The 16,731-nt window shown below is 35.9% G+C and overlaps 1 pseudogene; it reads right to left on the reverse strand.

Annotated features, from left to right (window-relative positions):
- Window positions 1-402: 402 nt before the first annotated feature.
- LOC102728334 (large ribosomal subunit protein uL23 pseudogene) lies at window positions 403-929 on the reverse strand (annotated as a pseudogene).
- Window positions 930-16,731: the final 15,802 nt, after the last annotated feature.

The raw sequence follows: 16,731 nt of genomic DNA on the forward strand, positions 1-16,731 counted from the left end.
CGGCTCCCTGCTCCACGGGAGGCCTGCTTCTCCCTCTCCCACTCCCCCTGCTTGTGTTCCCTCTCTCACTGTGTCTCTCTCTGTCAAATAAATAAATAAAATCTTTAAAAAAAATAATAAATAAATAAATTATTCATTACAATGACAGAAAATTAAGATGATTATTTTCCCCCTGTGGTACATGTCATATTTCTCAAAACAGGTGGAAAATAGGACAGTCAGTCCTTTCTGTGTCATATTTAAATTGTTTCTTCTGTCAATGGGTTTAGTGAAATTTGATTGGCAGTTGTACTAAGTCTAAGTACTTTCAAGAGAAGATTAATAAGAATTGGGAAAACCATCACTTATTGGTGCTGGTCATAACTCCAGAGAGTCTTTAAGAAACTAAAACAAGATATGGGCTTTTTTTTTTTTTTTGGTGAAAAAATTTATATTTAGATTTAGCCAGCTGGACTCAGTTTAGATGATTCCAATTTTGTTGGCAACATCCAAAGCATCATAGTCAGGAGCCAGTGAAACATATGCCTTCTTCTCTCCATCAGGCCTGATCAAGGTGTTGACCTTGGCCACGTCAATGTTGTAGAGCTTCTTCGCAGCCTGTTTGATCTGGTGCTTATTGGCCTTGACATCCACAATGAACACAAGTGTGTTGCTGTCTTCTATTTTCTTCATGGCTGACTCAGTCGTCAGGGGGAACTTGATGATGGCATAGTGATCAAGCTTGTTTCTCCTGGGGGTGCTCTTTTGAGGATATTTGGGCTGCTCCACAGACACAGTGTCTTGGGTCATCGGAATGTAGGTGACATGCGGATCTTCTTTTTTTTGTGACTGTGGACACCTTTCAGCACCGCTTTCTTGGCCTTCAAAGCCTTTGCTTTGGCTTCGGCTTTGGGAGGGGCAGCGGCTTCCTTCTTAGCTTTCGGTGCCATCTTCGTAAAAGGGATATGAAGATATGGGCTTTTTTTTTTTTTTTCATTTTACAGTATTTCATTTGTGTTCATTTAATGTTGATTTCCACTCCCCTCCTTGAAGTCTGTCATTGGTTCCTCATAAGCTTCAAGATAAACATGTAACTCTGACCAAGGCATGTAAAGTCATAATGACTCACCTATTTATTGATTTATTCATCATTTAGTAAATATTTATTGAGCACCTATTATATGTCATATTCTTTACTAATTGCATTGCCCATTTGGTTTGTGCTTAGCTTTTAAGCTTTTCTCCTACTATGTTCCCAGTCATACTCTTCATGACAGCCATCCAAGGATCTACTTGCAATCCTCAAAACATGCTCAGGTTAATCATACTTTCACATCTTCCCTTTCCTGTTTCTATGCTGAGAATGGCTTTTACCTCTCATTTGTCTAACTTAATAGTTCCAACAAAATAGCTGATTTTTTTTTAAAGATTTTATTTATTTGACAGAGAGAGAGACAGCCAGAGAGGGAACACAAGCAGGAGGAGCGGGAGAGGGAGAAGCAGGCTTCCCACAGAGTAGGGAGCCTGATGCGGGGCTCGATGCTGGGCTCGACCCCAGGACCCCGGGATCATGACCTGAGCCGAAGGCAGACACTTAACGACTGAGCCACCCAGGCACACCAAAATAGCTGACTTTTAAAATCACCTAGGAAGTTTCAAAAATACATATTCCAGGTACCCAACCTCAAGGATTTGGATTCAGTAGATCCATAGTGATACCTTTAAATCTTATATTTGTAAAAGAGTCACAAGAGATAGAGATAATCTGGGTGATTTTGAAACACTTGACCAATTAATGTCACTTTAGACTTTAAGGATCAAATTGGGTACCATCTCCCATTCATTAGTTGACCTCATAATTTTACATAAGTGGTCCTATTATGTCTTCAGTAACAGCACTTGCATTACACAAACTGTACTCAAAGTATTCATATTTTAGGTTTCTTTTTTCTTCCAGACAGAAAGTTACTAGTGAGCAAGTTGTGTATCCTCTTCACTCTATCCTGAGTGCAGAAGCCCAGATCAATCATTGTTCAATAAATGAATGAATTTAAATCAATATTCTTTATTTGCATTGGAATACCCTGAAAATAGTGAGGACTTTTAAGTCTACACAAATATTACTTACTGGGCATAGTAGTATGATGCCCCTCAAGACATAAAATTATGAACAAGTCAATTAATCATTTATTGTTACTATATCATAAATATACTTTTATAAGGATGATTAGATTACAGAGAAGAAATATTTATCATACCTCTGTTATTTAATTTCCAGATGAATCTTAATATTTTAAAGACATTATCTTTAACTCCAAGCTATGAATATTTTTTCTCAAAGTGTGATCCATAGGCCACCTGCTTAGAATTACTTAAGGCTGATATTAAAATTCAAGTCACAGCCTAAGAGACTAATGTAACATACATGACTGACAATGAAATGGCAAGAAGACTATATAAAGAATTATAAATCAATAAGAAAAAGGCAAACAACCCAAGACCAATGGTTATAAGGGAAATTCCCATTAAAAACCATGAGACATTAGTTCACACATTTAAATAAAAAAAACAAAATATCCAGCAATTTCAAGTGTTGGGAGATGATGTGGACCTCCTGGAACAGCTGTACACTTTGGGTGGGTAGGAATGTAATGTGTCAAAATCATTGAGAGAAGAATTTGGCAATATCTAGGATACTTGAATATGTTCCTATCCCACAACAGCATTTCCACTCCTTGACAAAATTTTGCAAATGTAAGCAAGGACATATAAATAAAGTATTTATAACAGGGCTTATTATAATGGCACATTTTGAAATACTATCAATACTGAAATGGATAAGCCATTTGAAATATATTATGCAAGATGGGACACTTTAATTAAAATAGTTAAACAAATTAACTAATGTCATTCATGTCAATGTGTATAAACTTCACAACCATAATATTGAATAAACAAAGCCAAATTGCAAAAAAACAACTTACTCTAAGATAAAATATGTAAAAATGATGACTCTATGCAGAGGAGACATGAGACTACTTTCCAACACTACATATGATGGAGTTAAACTGATTTTAATCTCTCTATGTATACTTAATTACATGTATATAGGCCAACTAATTTTTGTGACACCTGCAAGTCATCCATCCTGTGTTTCAGCAACATCAAAGGAAGCGGTTTTATGAAGAATCTGTGTTTTTTGTTCTCTGCCAGTTTTATTATGAAAGGTATGATTCTCCATGCCAGGAAACTTTTATTATGACAGTTTTCATCCTTGGAACACCTAAGTTGTTCAAGAAAATTAAAACCAAAATATGGAGTCAAGTCATTCACAGAAAAAATAAAGAAAAATATAACTTATGTGGAAGGACTAGATGTCTTCTTCTTCTTCAGAAGTTTACTATTTATTTTTATTTCTGTAAAAGCTAGAGATAAAAATTGTGATTATTCTTCCTTTAGTATCTGTGTTTTTAAGTTAGTATCAGTGAGAATACAATGTTTCCAGACATCTTTGTGACTTTATTAATCTTTGTGCTCCAGTAAATAAGGCCACCAATTCTTTATAGCAACTAGCATGAAAAGATGAAGTTTAATTCTTCAATGCCTTGAATCTTGGCTGGCTTTGTGACATCTTTAAACAATAAAATGTACTGGATATTCTGTTGTGTGAATTCAGAAGCTATGGCCTCAAGAGGCTTTCCAATATTTGCCTTTACTCTGTCAAATTGCTACTCCAAGACCATTATGTAAGAAAGGTGGTCTGGCCCACTGAAAAGTATGAGACAACTTGGAGAACTATGTTGTCACAAAAGGGACATAGCACCAACTTTCAGATAGGTGAGTGAGGCCATATGGTACCTTATGGCTAAGGGTAACAAAATAGGCCATCCTCAAACAAGCCACTTTGGCATTTTGATTATTTTGAACTATGGGCACTTGAAAAACAGCAAACACAGGGAGAGGCTTTCTAGGAACTCCCCTTATTTGCCTAAAAACAGATCCTCCAAAAGAAGATCAATTGTCATAAATTCCCTCCCTGAGAGTTTTATCAACCAGGAAAGATTATCTCTTATTATAGGAAAAAAGACCTAAGTCTACACCACACCCAGACAAACGGTCACAAACTATCATATCTCTCATCTATTCTTTTAAGGGCCCCTGCATAGTCATTTACTCTCCCCTAAGAGGTGTAGATCTTTTTTCCCCCTGTTTAAGTCTGAACTCTAAGACACTTCTTTGAATTACTTATTTTTCCCTGTTATCTCCCATGTGTATATGATGCACACATGTTAATAAAATTCTGTTTTTCCTTGTTAATCTTGTTCATCTCTTTTATTACCAAGTCCTCAGCAAGAACTCAGAGGGGTAAAAGAAAACTTATTTTCCTTCCCAAATAGCCCAGTTTGTCCTCCAGAAGACTTAAAGGTTGCCAAGTAAAACAGTGGGGGAATCACCTGCCAACCTATAGGATGAGGAGAAATGATAAATATTTGTGGTTTAAACCACTGAGTCGTGGTGTGGTTTGTTTTGTACTAATAGTTAACAGAAACCAGTACTTAAAAGTTGGGAGCTACTATAACATAACCTTAAAATAACTGTGCTTTGAACCTGGGTGGCAGGTACAACTTAGAAAAGCTGTGAGAAATCTATAAGCAAAGACATGCAGAACGGCAAAGGAACTGTTGGAGGTTAGAGAAAGGGCAATCAATGTGATGTAGCAGTGAAACAATTAACACAAATATTCAAAGTGGAAAATATATGTAACAAACAGGAACAGAGTAAGGATATTCATAGTCAAAATATTGAGAATGCAGATTCGTTTCATTTGCTGAGAATGATAAGGTATTGAAAGAAAAGATGAGCTAAAGAAGGAAATGATTTGCAATTAGAATTTAGAAAAATATAGACAGTCCAGAGCATGTTGTGTTAGAAGTATCATTCTGCCTAGCAGTAAAAAGTCTTCCACATAAAATGAGCCCAGGGGACAAAGATCTAATCAAGGCTGTGGCAATATGATTTTTGTTAAGTCCTCTGAGAGATTTAAATCAGTGCCTCATTTTCCATCTCTGTTTGCCAGAAGGGTGTCTAAGAATCTTGAGGGCGTTGTCCTTGCCTAGCTTCATATGCTTGAACATGGGCTAACCTTGTGACTTGCTTTGACCAATAGAAAATGATTCCTAAGCCTAGGCCTTGAGAGTGTTTCTGTGGCCACTTTGAGCTGCCCTGAGAATACCATTTCAGAAGCTAGTCAAGAATACTGTAGGATGGAAGGCTACATGCAGAAGAACTAAGATACCTCAACTAAAAGTCAGTACTGACTGCCTGAAAAGTAAGGCCTTCCTGCATATTCCAGTCCCAGGTAACCCTCCATCTGAATAAAGTGGCATACATGGGTCTAGGCGAAATATCAGAAGAACCACCAGCCCATTTACAGATTACTGAAAAATAATGAAATACCTTTTTTTTTTTTTTGATATGCAACTGAGGGTTAGAAGGGTTTGTTAGGCAGCAATAGTTATAGTCTGATGTGATCTTCATTCCAAAACCCAGTGCTAATGATTGCAAATGCAGATGCCAGTAAATTAACACAAAAGGCAATCTCTAGAGTAGAGTCAAACATATCTCCAAAATCAAGGTTATTAATGTCAAATTTTACCTAAGTGACTAATAAATACAAAGTATTTTATATTACTAAATGTACTATGAACAAAAATCAGCTTTTTGAAAGTATCACTTATTTACTTTATTGCACATTTGGATTTATCTGACCACTCCTTAAGATTTAAATAACCACGAAGGACAGAAAACGTCTCAAACTTCTAGTAGATTTTTCTGCTAATTCTTTGTATTCCTAGCTATTATTTTCCATATATTTGATAACTTTTTGAGGGAATAACGGTTCTTTACTACACTCTTTTAATCCTGATTGTATATCCATGATGATAAAGTAACTCTTTGTCTGATTTAATGCCTTTGGCTTTGACTTTGATTGCATTCGTGTTTGTAAGGCAAAGAAATCACACCTTAACCAAATTACACTTGAAACCTCCCTAAGTCGGTCATACATCCCATATACATAATTTTATTTTGTACATAAAATAAGCACAGGAATTCTTATGTAGTTTGATAAACACTAGTCTGAGAAAGGAACAACTATTTATCTCTGCAGATGTTCAAGTAATCAAACCATTCTGCATTTAGAACAACCCTCAAATGGCAAAGGAGTGTAAGGATGGATAGAGAACTTCAAAATGTTTCTGTCTACCTGCTGGGTTAATTCTATGCTTTAATGTTAATCCTCTATAATTTTTTTTTAAATCAGTAATTTTTGTATTACAATAATGGAGTACGTATTATGGGAGGGTAGCTTTTAAAGACATCTCCTGCGTTAAATGCTCTTATGATAAAACTATTGAATTGTGACCCCTACTGTCTTTTGTTAGCTTTTCCCTGTTGTGTTTTTGTCCAACTTTTTAAGAGAGCTTTATTAAGAATTTTCATAAAAAATTATACATATTTAAGGTATAAACTTTGACACATTTTGATATATGTATACCCTTATGAAGGGATCACCACCATCAAAATAATTTACATATCACCCCAAAAAGTTTCCCCGTGATCCCCTGTAATTACTCCATCACACCTGTCACCCTCCCTTCCAGCCCTGGCATAGCCAGGCAACCACTGATCTAACTTCTGTCAGTTTAGATTAGTTTACATTTTCTAGAGTTTTATATAAATAAACTGTTACAGTACATAATTTTGCCTGGTATTTTTTCATTCAACATAATTATGTAAATGATTGTTCTTTCATAATTTTCACCAGTTACACTGAGAAGTAGGTCCATGGAGCCCCTCACATTGTCAACCAGTTGAACTCCTTCCTTTATTTCTTAAAGCATGTTTTCCTTTAGTTTTTTGAACATATTTATAATAGTTGCTTTGAAGATTTTGTCTGCTTAAGTAGACACCTGGCTCTCTCACAGACTGTTTATGTTACTTGCTTTTTTTTTTTTTTTTGGTATGGATCACACTTCCCTATTTCTTTGCATGTCTCATAATATTTTATTGAAAACTGGCCATTTAGATAATATATGGTAGTAACTCTGGGTGCTTATCACCCCTGTTCAGGACTTTCTTACTATTGTTTGTTTATTTGGTTAGTGATTTGGATCAACTATTTTTGTGAAGTCTGTTTCCCTGCAGCATGAAACCTCTGTCACACCTCAGAGGGTGCAGGGCTTGGCCATATTATCCACAAATGACAGATTTTCAGCAGAGCTCTCTTTGACTCTTCTCCCGTTCTTCCTTCTAAGGTGTCTGCCTTGCTTGGTATTACACCCAGCTGTTTGGCTCCACTAATTGCTGGCTGATTGCTCTATTGTTCTTGGTAAGACCCTGGGGTATAAATTGCTCCACAGTGTGATCCAATTAACAGGTCCCTTTGCAGGGGTGGGGGTGGTAATTTCTGAAGTCAGTCTTTGAGGTTTGTTCTGAAACTAGCAGGGATATTTTTAGCTGTTTCTTCCCCCGGTTCCTTCTGATAAACTAACTGGCCTGTATTTTACCTTGTTGTTCTTTTAGAGCTACCAGCCTCTTAATTGCTTGCTCTCCAAACTCCCATTGTTTTTAAGAGTGCCTTTTTAGGCTTTAAATTTCCCACACTGTACTCCCACTGAAGTTTGTTCACCTGAGGAGTGCTTTGAAGCTCTCTGGTCTTATGGCCTGCCTCTCTCCATGGGCAAAAGCTCAGTCATTTCCAAAGGTATGGGAGAGAGGACAGTGGGCCACTTGTCTTGAAATGACTCCTTTGCTTTATGAACAAAGTGCTGGGTGAGGAGCGTAGCCTCTGATTTTCTTGGCTGGCCAGCATGAAACCTCTGCCCCATGAATAAGCTGAGGCAAAGACTATATTTGTTAATATATGCCTTGCCTAAGTAAAGACTCCACCCAATGAGTGAAAGCTCAATGAGGAAAGGAGTCCTCTACCTCTTGACTGGATTTGTTTGGAATTTAGCCTCTGTAAGCCAAAACTTGGGAAGATGAGAAATGCTTACAGTCTTCTCTTCCTGGGGAGATACTAGAGTATCTTATACAGATCTGGGACAAGATAAAGCCGCATTATCTTGGTCACACCTGACCAGAGTGGAGCTTCTGTCATACTGAGGGAAAGAGGGAGCAGGTTGTGGGTTAATTGTCATAGTCACTCTGTTCTTACTGGCATTTAGTAGATTTTATTAAATAAATATTTCTTCACTTGTTGTATATCCTTAGGACAGTTTCCAGTGACTTTAAAGGTTTGGGTGTTGTTATTTGGTTTTATTTTTATTTTTTAAATATTTTTTGTTCTTTTCTTTTATTTATTTATTTATTTATTTATTTATTTATTTATTTATTTACCAGTATAATTAACATACAATGTCATATTAGTTTCAGGTGTATAATATAGGGATTCAACAATTCCATGCACTACTCATTGCTCATCATGATAAGCATACTCTTAATCCCCTTTACCTATTTCACCCATCCCCCACCTACCTCTTCCCTGGTTTCTTTTACCATACACAAAAATAGACTCATAATGAATTAAAGACCTAAATGTGAGATCTGACGCCATGAAAATCCCAGAAGAGTGGCAGTAATTTCTCTGATGTCGGCCATTGCAACATTTTTCTAAATATGTCTTTTTAGAAAAATGTTTGCTGTTATGGTTATTTCACTGAAGAGCAGGTTCAAGGAGCTCCTCAGATTGTCATTCTGGGAGCTCTGTTTCCAGTGTTTGACTATTACATAGAAAGCTGAAAACTGTTAAGAATATTATTGTAAGGGCACCTGGGTGGCTCAGATGGTTAAGCGTCTGCCTTCGGCTCAGGTCATGATCCCAGGGTCCTGGGATCGAGTCCCACATCGGGCTCCCGGCTCAGCGGGGAGCCTGCTTCTCCCTCTGACCCTCTCCCCTCTCATGCTGTTTCTCTCTCGCTCACTCTCTAAAAAATAAATAAAAATCTTTAAATAAAAAAAAAAGAATATTATTGTAAAAGTCATTTGTGGGCATATGCATCCTCTGTACTCGCACTTGGATAAATATCTAAGAGTTGAATGGCTAGGTTTTATGACATGTGTATGTTTAACTTTTTTTTTAAGGTTTATTTATTTGAGAGAGAGTGAGGGGAGGGGCAGAGGGAGAGAATCTTTAAGCAGACTCCTTGCTGAGCACAGAGCCCTGTGCAGGACTCGATTTCGTGAACCATGAGATCATGACCTGAGCCAAAACCAAGTCAGTAGCTTAACTGACTGAACCACCCAAGTGCTCCAGGTGTGTGTTTAACTTTCCAAGAAACTGTCAAACTGTTTTCCAAGACGTTTGCAACATTTTATATTCTCATCAGAAGGGTATAAGTGTTCTAGCTACTGCACAGTATCTCCCATACTTGGTATGGTAAGTAATTTTAATTTTAGACCTTCTAATAGATTTGTAGTGGTATTTCATTGTGGCTTTAATTTGAATTTCCCTAATGACTACTGATGTTGAGCATTTTTTTCATGTACTTAATACTTATCATCTGTACATTTTTGGCAAAGTGTCTCTCCAAAACTTTTGTCTATTTTTGTAATTGGGTGTTTGTTTTTTTATTAAAAATTTTAGAGTTTAGGTTGTGCTTTTTGTTCTTGTGTATTTTCATGTTTGATTGCTTTTCAGTGTGAATTCTTGCATATTGTACGTAGTTCAAAATTTTATTTCATTTTAATTAAAACTTTGTTTTAATTGTTGAGTTAGCTATTTACTAACAAGGGAAATAATAAACAAAAGTGTGTGTGAAATCCAGGTGTAGATGTTTATAGAAAATTATGTGTGATGAAAAGTAAATTTCCCCTGTCCTTCTTAACCCTCTGCATTCTCAGGCCTTCTTGTAAGAAAGCAATCATTTTATTTCCAAGTTTATTTATTCTGAGAAGTGCCTTCATACCTGCAGATGATAGATTTAGATATTGCTTTATTTTTATTGACTTATCTTTCCTTTATGATCCTATCTATTCACTCTCTGCCAGGCTAGTTGAGAATTTAGCTAACTTATAAAACACATTTGCAAATACTGAAAATAAACACTTTTCAATTGACAAAGTTATAATGTAAGATACTTAAGTCCTATTTCTCAATTTCTCAAATTTTTATAATATTTATTTACTTAATGGAAGGTTTCCATTCCTAGACTTCTGTCAATTTTACCTTAAAATTGTGTTAATATTGATAATACATTTAACTTCTGCCAAAATAGACAGATGGATCCTCCTGTCCTGTATTCCATCAGCTTCTCAAAATAATGTACTTTCTAGTTTGCATCAACTAAAAATGGTGACTTTTCTGTATAGTTCTTTGTAGTAGGGTCGGATATTTCTGACTGCCTTTCTTTTCTCTTACTGGGAAAACAATCAACCAATCAATCAGTCATAGACATTATTTACTCTTCCAGCTTCTTAGTAACTTTTTCTGTTCTTTGAGACACATATTTGAAGAAATGCTTCTTGGAACTTTCTTGAAGGCATTTATTTTTCCCATCATGTGACCAGTTACTTTACAAAATGCACATCTGTTTCCCTACTGTTTCGTTGAGTTTTATGCTGTTTCTCAAATTCAAGATCTTCCTCTTTCTTGATTCACTTACTTAACTTGAGTAATTCATCAAATTAAAAAAAAGGTGAATGGGAGCTATAGTAATACACATTATTTTGGTTATGAATAAAAAATAATCTAACAAACTGGCTAAATCATAAAAGGAGATTTACTGGTTTAGGAAACACCTAGGAATACAATAGTTGTATTCAAGTTCTTAATAATGTCATCACAGCTCAGTCTCTCTCCATGTCTTTTTTTTTTTTTAAAGATTTTATTTATTTATTTATTTGAGAGAGAGAGAATGAGAGACAGAGAGCCTGAGAGGCAGGAGGGTCAGAGGGAGAAGCAGACTCCCTGCTGAGCAGGGAGCCCGATGCGGGACTCAATCCCGGGACTCCAGGATCATGACCTGAGCCGAAGGCAGTCGCTTAACCAACTGAGCCACCCAGGCGCCCATCTCTCCATGTCTTAATTTCACTTTCATGTTTGGCTTCTTTAAAACAGTCTATCTTTTCATAAAGGCTCTTGAAATATCTGGACTTTTTTTTTTTAATATTTTATTTATTTATTTGAGAGAGAGAGAGAGAATGAGAGACAGAGAGCATGAGAGGGAGGAGGGACAGAGGGAGAAGCAGACTCCCTGCCGAGCAGGCAGCCCGATGCGGGACTCGATCCCGGGACTCCAGGATCATGACCTGAGCGGAAGGCAGTCGCTTAACCAACTGAGCCACCCAGGCGCCCGAAATATCTGGACTTATATCTGTCTAAGCTTAAGTCCAGAGAAAGAATTTGTCTACATTAGTAACCATACCACTACATAAAGTTACTGAACATGCTTGTCGTGGGTGAAAGGGGTCAAGTACAGATTTCCAATTCGGTCAGCTTGGCCAGATGGGAAGGACGTGTTGAATGCTTCATGACAGGCTTATCCCCCCTCATGGAGTTAGGAATTGTGCATAGAATCACCCAAATTATTTGAATGGATTCTGGAGGAGTAGTTTCCAAATGAAAATCTCTGTGTTAACTTTAGATAAAGAGGGAATGAATGTTGAGAATACAATAAATTCCCTCCTCAAGGGGTAAAAGCCATTTTTATGGCTGTATTTTCAGTTTTGCTATGGTAATAAACATCTCCAAACCTCAGTGATTTACAATAGCACATATTTATTTCTGGCTCGTGTTGCATGAGGGCTGTGGATCAGCTTCAGCTCTGTTTGACTCAGCATGGCCCAGTGTGGCTCAGGAGCTCAGCATGGCTCCATTTCTTCTCACCCCCAGTCCCATGCTGACAGAATAGCCCCTGTCTAGGATGCACATTCTCACAGCAGAAGGCAGGGATGCAGGGTCATGTCAAACCAAATCATACAACAACATTTAAAGCTTCCAAATCAGATCTGGCAGATACCATGTCCATTCACATCCCAATTGCCAAAGCATGTCACCTGGTCAAAATCTGTTGTCAGTGTCATGACAGCATATGCACAGGCAAATCGCAGGTCAATTGACAGAGATGTATAATCCTATTAATATGAGGGAGTGAATATTTTTCAGTAATTATATAATGTACTACGAGAGTATGGAATTCTAGATTAAAAAATTATTTTTCTCCGAATTTTGAAGGTGTTTTATTTTTTTGGCATCAGTTTTATTGATGGAAAATACAAGGTTGATCTGATATAATTAATTTACAGCTTATTTTATTCCCTCTAGAAGTTTTCAGGATGTACCCTATTGGTTTAGTGAAATTTCCATTTATTGCCTTATCAGATTTTTTGTTTAGCTTCAGGCATTTAAATCTAAACATTTTTTTTGTTTTCTTTTATAATATGCATATCCTTGTTTTTGTTATTTTTTCATTTGTATCTTTGCTAATTTAGAAGTATAGTCTATTCATTGTTTTTTCTACAAGTGATTACATCTATATCTTTAGATTGTATTGTCTAAACTTACATTTTTGGTTATGAGCTATAGAAATTAAACAATATCCTTTGATTCCCTGCTGTGAAACACAAAGGGCTATTATACCCTTCCCTGTCTGGCCAGCTCTTCCAATATTTTGCACACTTTATGATAGTTTTACTTTCTATTATTTTTCAATGTATTGGTTTTTATTTCTAAAATTAAAGTACTTTCATTCTTTTTTGCATCCAGTTGCTATAATTATTAGGATTTAATGATATGTTTACCTGGATTCAGAACTCTCTCCTAGTCATTTCATTCTTTGACCTATTGATTCATGTGTGTTTAATTTTGATTTATTATTTATTTGACTGGACAGCATCTTCAAATAGACTTTGGTGGAGATACTATCTTCTTAAAAAATTCTTGTATATGTCAAAATGCCTTTTTCCTTTCTTTTTATGTGAATGCTGCCCTTGTTTAGAACATACATCTAGTATTCTTCCCTCAACATTCTTTAGATACTGGTTGTCAGTTCTCAGCATTTGACTGTTGTGCTGGAATGGTCTGGATTCAAAATGACAATTATATTTTTCATGTTTGATACACATACCAATTTATGTCTTATTCTCAGATGTTTTTATTTCACATTTCTTGACATATGATAAACACTCCATCCATGTAGTCAAGACTCACATTGCAGTAAATAGCTCTTTCTATGCTTTCTATTCTATATGTTCTAGTAGCTTTGTCAAGGTACCTTCCATTTGATTCTTCCTTTATATCTGTTCCTTCTCCTTTTAGTATGTTTTAATTCTGGCAAAATTTTGCCAGGAGTTAATCTTTCCTTTTGAAGTGTTAATCTTCCACATGTTTGAAAAATCAATCTTACTTGCTTCTGCTGATTTCATAGGGATTATATTTCCTCCAGAGACCACAGAGATATACCATGGTAACTCAGAGTTACATGGGACGGGATCTTAGAAAACACATAGACACAATCCTCATTTTAAAAAAAAGACGTCAGAGTGAAGAAATTATTTACATGTGGTCTCACAGTCTAACACCTTCTACCTGAGCTCTTACTACAAAGACAGAAAATCCAGATTACCAATCAATGAGGAAAGGAGGTAAGTGGTTCTTTATTATTCCTTTCTCTTTGTTCTCTGTCTTCAATCATCAGCATTTTGTATATTTTTAGTTTATTGGGAAGCATGACATGATGACCACTTCATATATACATTGTTTTTGAAAGAACCACATGAATCTTATATAATAATTATATCAAATTCTATTTCCTCAAATCTTTTCCATGTAATACTATTTATCCTAAATGAATATTTTTAAGAGTTTCCCAAAATTCATTATCCCCACAATGGAAAATATAATCTAAATTATATCAAAAAGCCAGGAAACTTAGATGACTCAGGCTGAATTTCTCCATCATATTCTACACAATTGGCTCTCTATTCTATCTCTGAAATTTATAAACAGATTAAAAATGGAGAAAGACATGGTTTGGGAAAATGCTTTGTCTCTTACTGAAGAATTTGGGGCATATATGTGCCAATTCAGTCTCATCAGGAGGAAATTAGCCATATAAGATTCCATTAGGAGATTCAAAGTTTTTTAAACATTTTCTTTGGAATTAGGACTGGGAACCCTTTCTCATTCTTTAGTTTATGGACCCAGACAACCTGACACATTAAAAAGTTATCCTGAAATTGTTTCTTTTTTCTGTGTTTATTAGGCAACTGTCCATTGGCTCACTGTAGTGGTCATCCTGAATAAATCTTTTCACAGCAACAAGAAAGGAAATGGAGTATAGATATGACATATCTTTTATAATTCAACATCACAAAACATATGTATTCCTCCAAACACATGTTAAAAAATGTCAATAATAGAAAATTCAGTAAATGGAATTATATATTATTAGGTTTTACTTTTCCTTCTAGAGGACATATATTAAAACTGAAGCTTATAAGAAAGCACCAAAACTTCTTTTTCTTTTTTTTTTTTGGTTTCTTTTACTTTTAAAAACAAGTATTGGCTTAGATATTTGGCTTACTCTCAAATACATCCCTCTTAAAAAATGACTCTATAACATTACTTCATTTTCTTTGGTGGAGAAAATACTGTTTTACTGGAGAAGATGATTTGATTCTTATGATTGCTGGAAAATAAATTTGAATTATATTTGAAGATACTTTGGACTATTTCAAAAATATTTTAACATCATTCTAAGCTTCTTATTTAAACAGTTATGGTGATTTACAGAATAAACATCCACTCAACTATGTTTCAAGAACATTATTTATCCATTCCCTCAAACATTATACATCAAAATTTCCTATGCACTCATGTATTTACCACAGTCTTGGTGGTAACACACAAAACATTGCTGTTGCCAAGATTTTGGATTAATGACTATGTTTACCTTCACAGTAGTGGAAAATATTAAACAATGCAAAATTTTAAGCTTGAGGGTCTGACTAATGCTACAGAACTAGTTGAAATTTGCTTAACTCAAGCAGTGTGTCTGAAAAGTATGAGTAACAACTGAGTCTTGTTCTTTGCTAGTCAGTGTCAGTAAATATATTTTGCACCAGCATGACTATTTTTATTTTTCTTTGTGTACATTAATTCTATATTCTTTTTGGGTATACAATGCAAAATAAAATATTTCTTTAGATATTATCAAAATTTGGGCATGTTCAAAGATATGTTGAGTTCTCAGTAATATGAGCAGTATGTGTGGGGGGGAAAGGATGTTGAGTTTGTGCAGTATCTAAAAAGAAAATATGCCCTACTATCATTGGCTTGCCTAAGGGCAGGCTGTTATGATAGTGAGCAATGTCCAAAGGGATGAAAATTAAGGCCTGGTCTAAACAGGTTTTGGTACATGAAAAAAGTATTTATCAGCCAGTATTAGTTGGTTTTCAGATTTGAGCTAATATTCAAAAGTCAGTCGTGGTTTTTTAAGAAAGACCCCTCTGGATAATGGGAAATAGGACTGGATAATGGAAAATAGAACTCAGTTGCTGGCAGTGATAGTTTTTTTCTGGTTAAGGAATTTTAAGACATATTAATGAAGGATTGGGTAAAAAAAAAAAGATGAAAAAAAGTAGTCACATAGATGTGTTCACTCTGTTGGTGATAGAAGGAAGGAGAGGGAAGAAGAGTGAGAGAGGATATGGGGTTAAGTGGAAAGCTAAATGGGAAGCTCCACAGGTAACTAGAACTTACCCAAGATGTTGGTTTAATTGAAGAAAGCCTAATTCTAGGCCATATCCTCTGGTTGAACAGAGGCTCCTAATTTCCTTTTGTCCTGCTCAGAATTGACCCAAGAACTAAGAAAGACTAATCAAGTAAGGACTGATTTGAACAATTCCAACTCATGATGTACCCAGGAAGTCAGGGGGAAAAATCAATATGAATATCCTATCTATTCTTGTGCTGTCTCATTAGGGGCAGGGATACGATGATTTATGATTTATAATACAGCTATAATCTATTTCATAGACAATGTGTATGTAGGTTTGGTAGGATTTAGTGAATTGTGAGAGAATTAATTTTCTAAAGTTTGCATATAAGCCCTCCTTTAAAAAATAGATTCTGCAGGGGCGCCTGGGTGGCTCAGTCGTTAAGCGTTTGCCTTCGGCTCAGGTCATGATCCCAGGGTCCTGGGATCGAGCCTCCCATTGGGCTCCCTGCTCTGCGGGAAGCCCGCTTCTCCCTCTCCCTCTCCCCCTGCTTGTGATCCTGCTCTCACTGTGTCTCTCTCTGTCAAATAAATAAATAAAATCTTTAAAAAAAAATAGATTCTGCAGGGAAGAAAGCTTTGTTACAGAGTATCAGGGTTTTTGTTTGTTTTTTTGGTTAGTGTCTCTCAGGTCTTCTGTACGTGTGCATGAGCACTGCCATTCCTAAGCATAATCTTCATGAAAGCCTGCCTTTTTCAGCATGGCATACTCAACACCAAGAACCAATTCAGAGAAAGACCTCAAGAACGAAATGTTGAATCAACAATATCCATTACATGCTCAGAATGACTTAGAGTAATGGGATTTCTTGGCATTGGTCAAATGCAAGAGTCCATGTTAAAATTTATGGTTGTACTACTCTCTTGGATATGTGTAGGTGCCCACCTCTACTAGCCCCCATGATTTTAGTACAGTACTTTCTATAAAGTATTTCTTAAGGCTTTAGAAATTTGTATTTTGCTCTCAAATTCC

This window comes from Leptonychotes weddellii, chromosome 5 (assembly GCF_054177405.1).
Source record: "Leptonychotes weddellii isolate Sample4059 chromosome 5, ASM5417740v2, whole genome shotgun sequence".
Taxonomy (NCBI): Eukaryota; Metazoa; Chordata; class Mammalia; order Carnivora; family Phocidae; genus Leptonychotes; species Leptonychotes weddellii.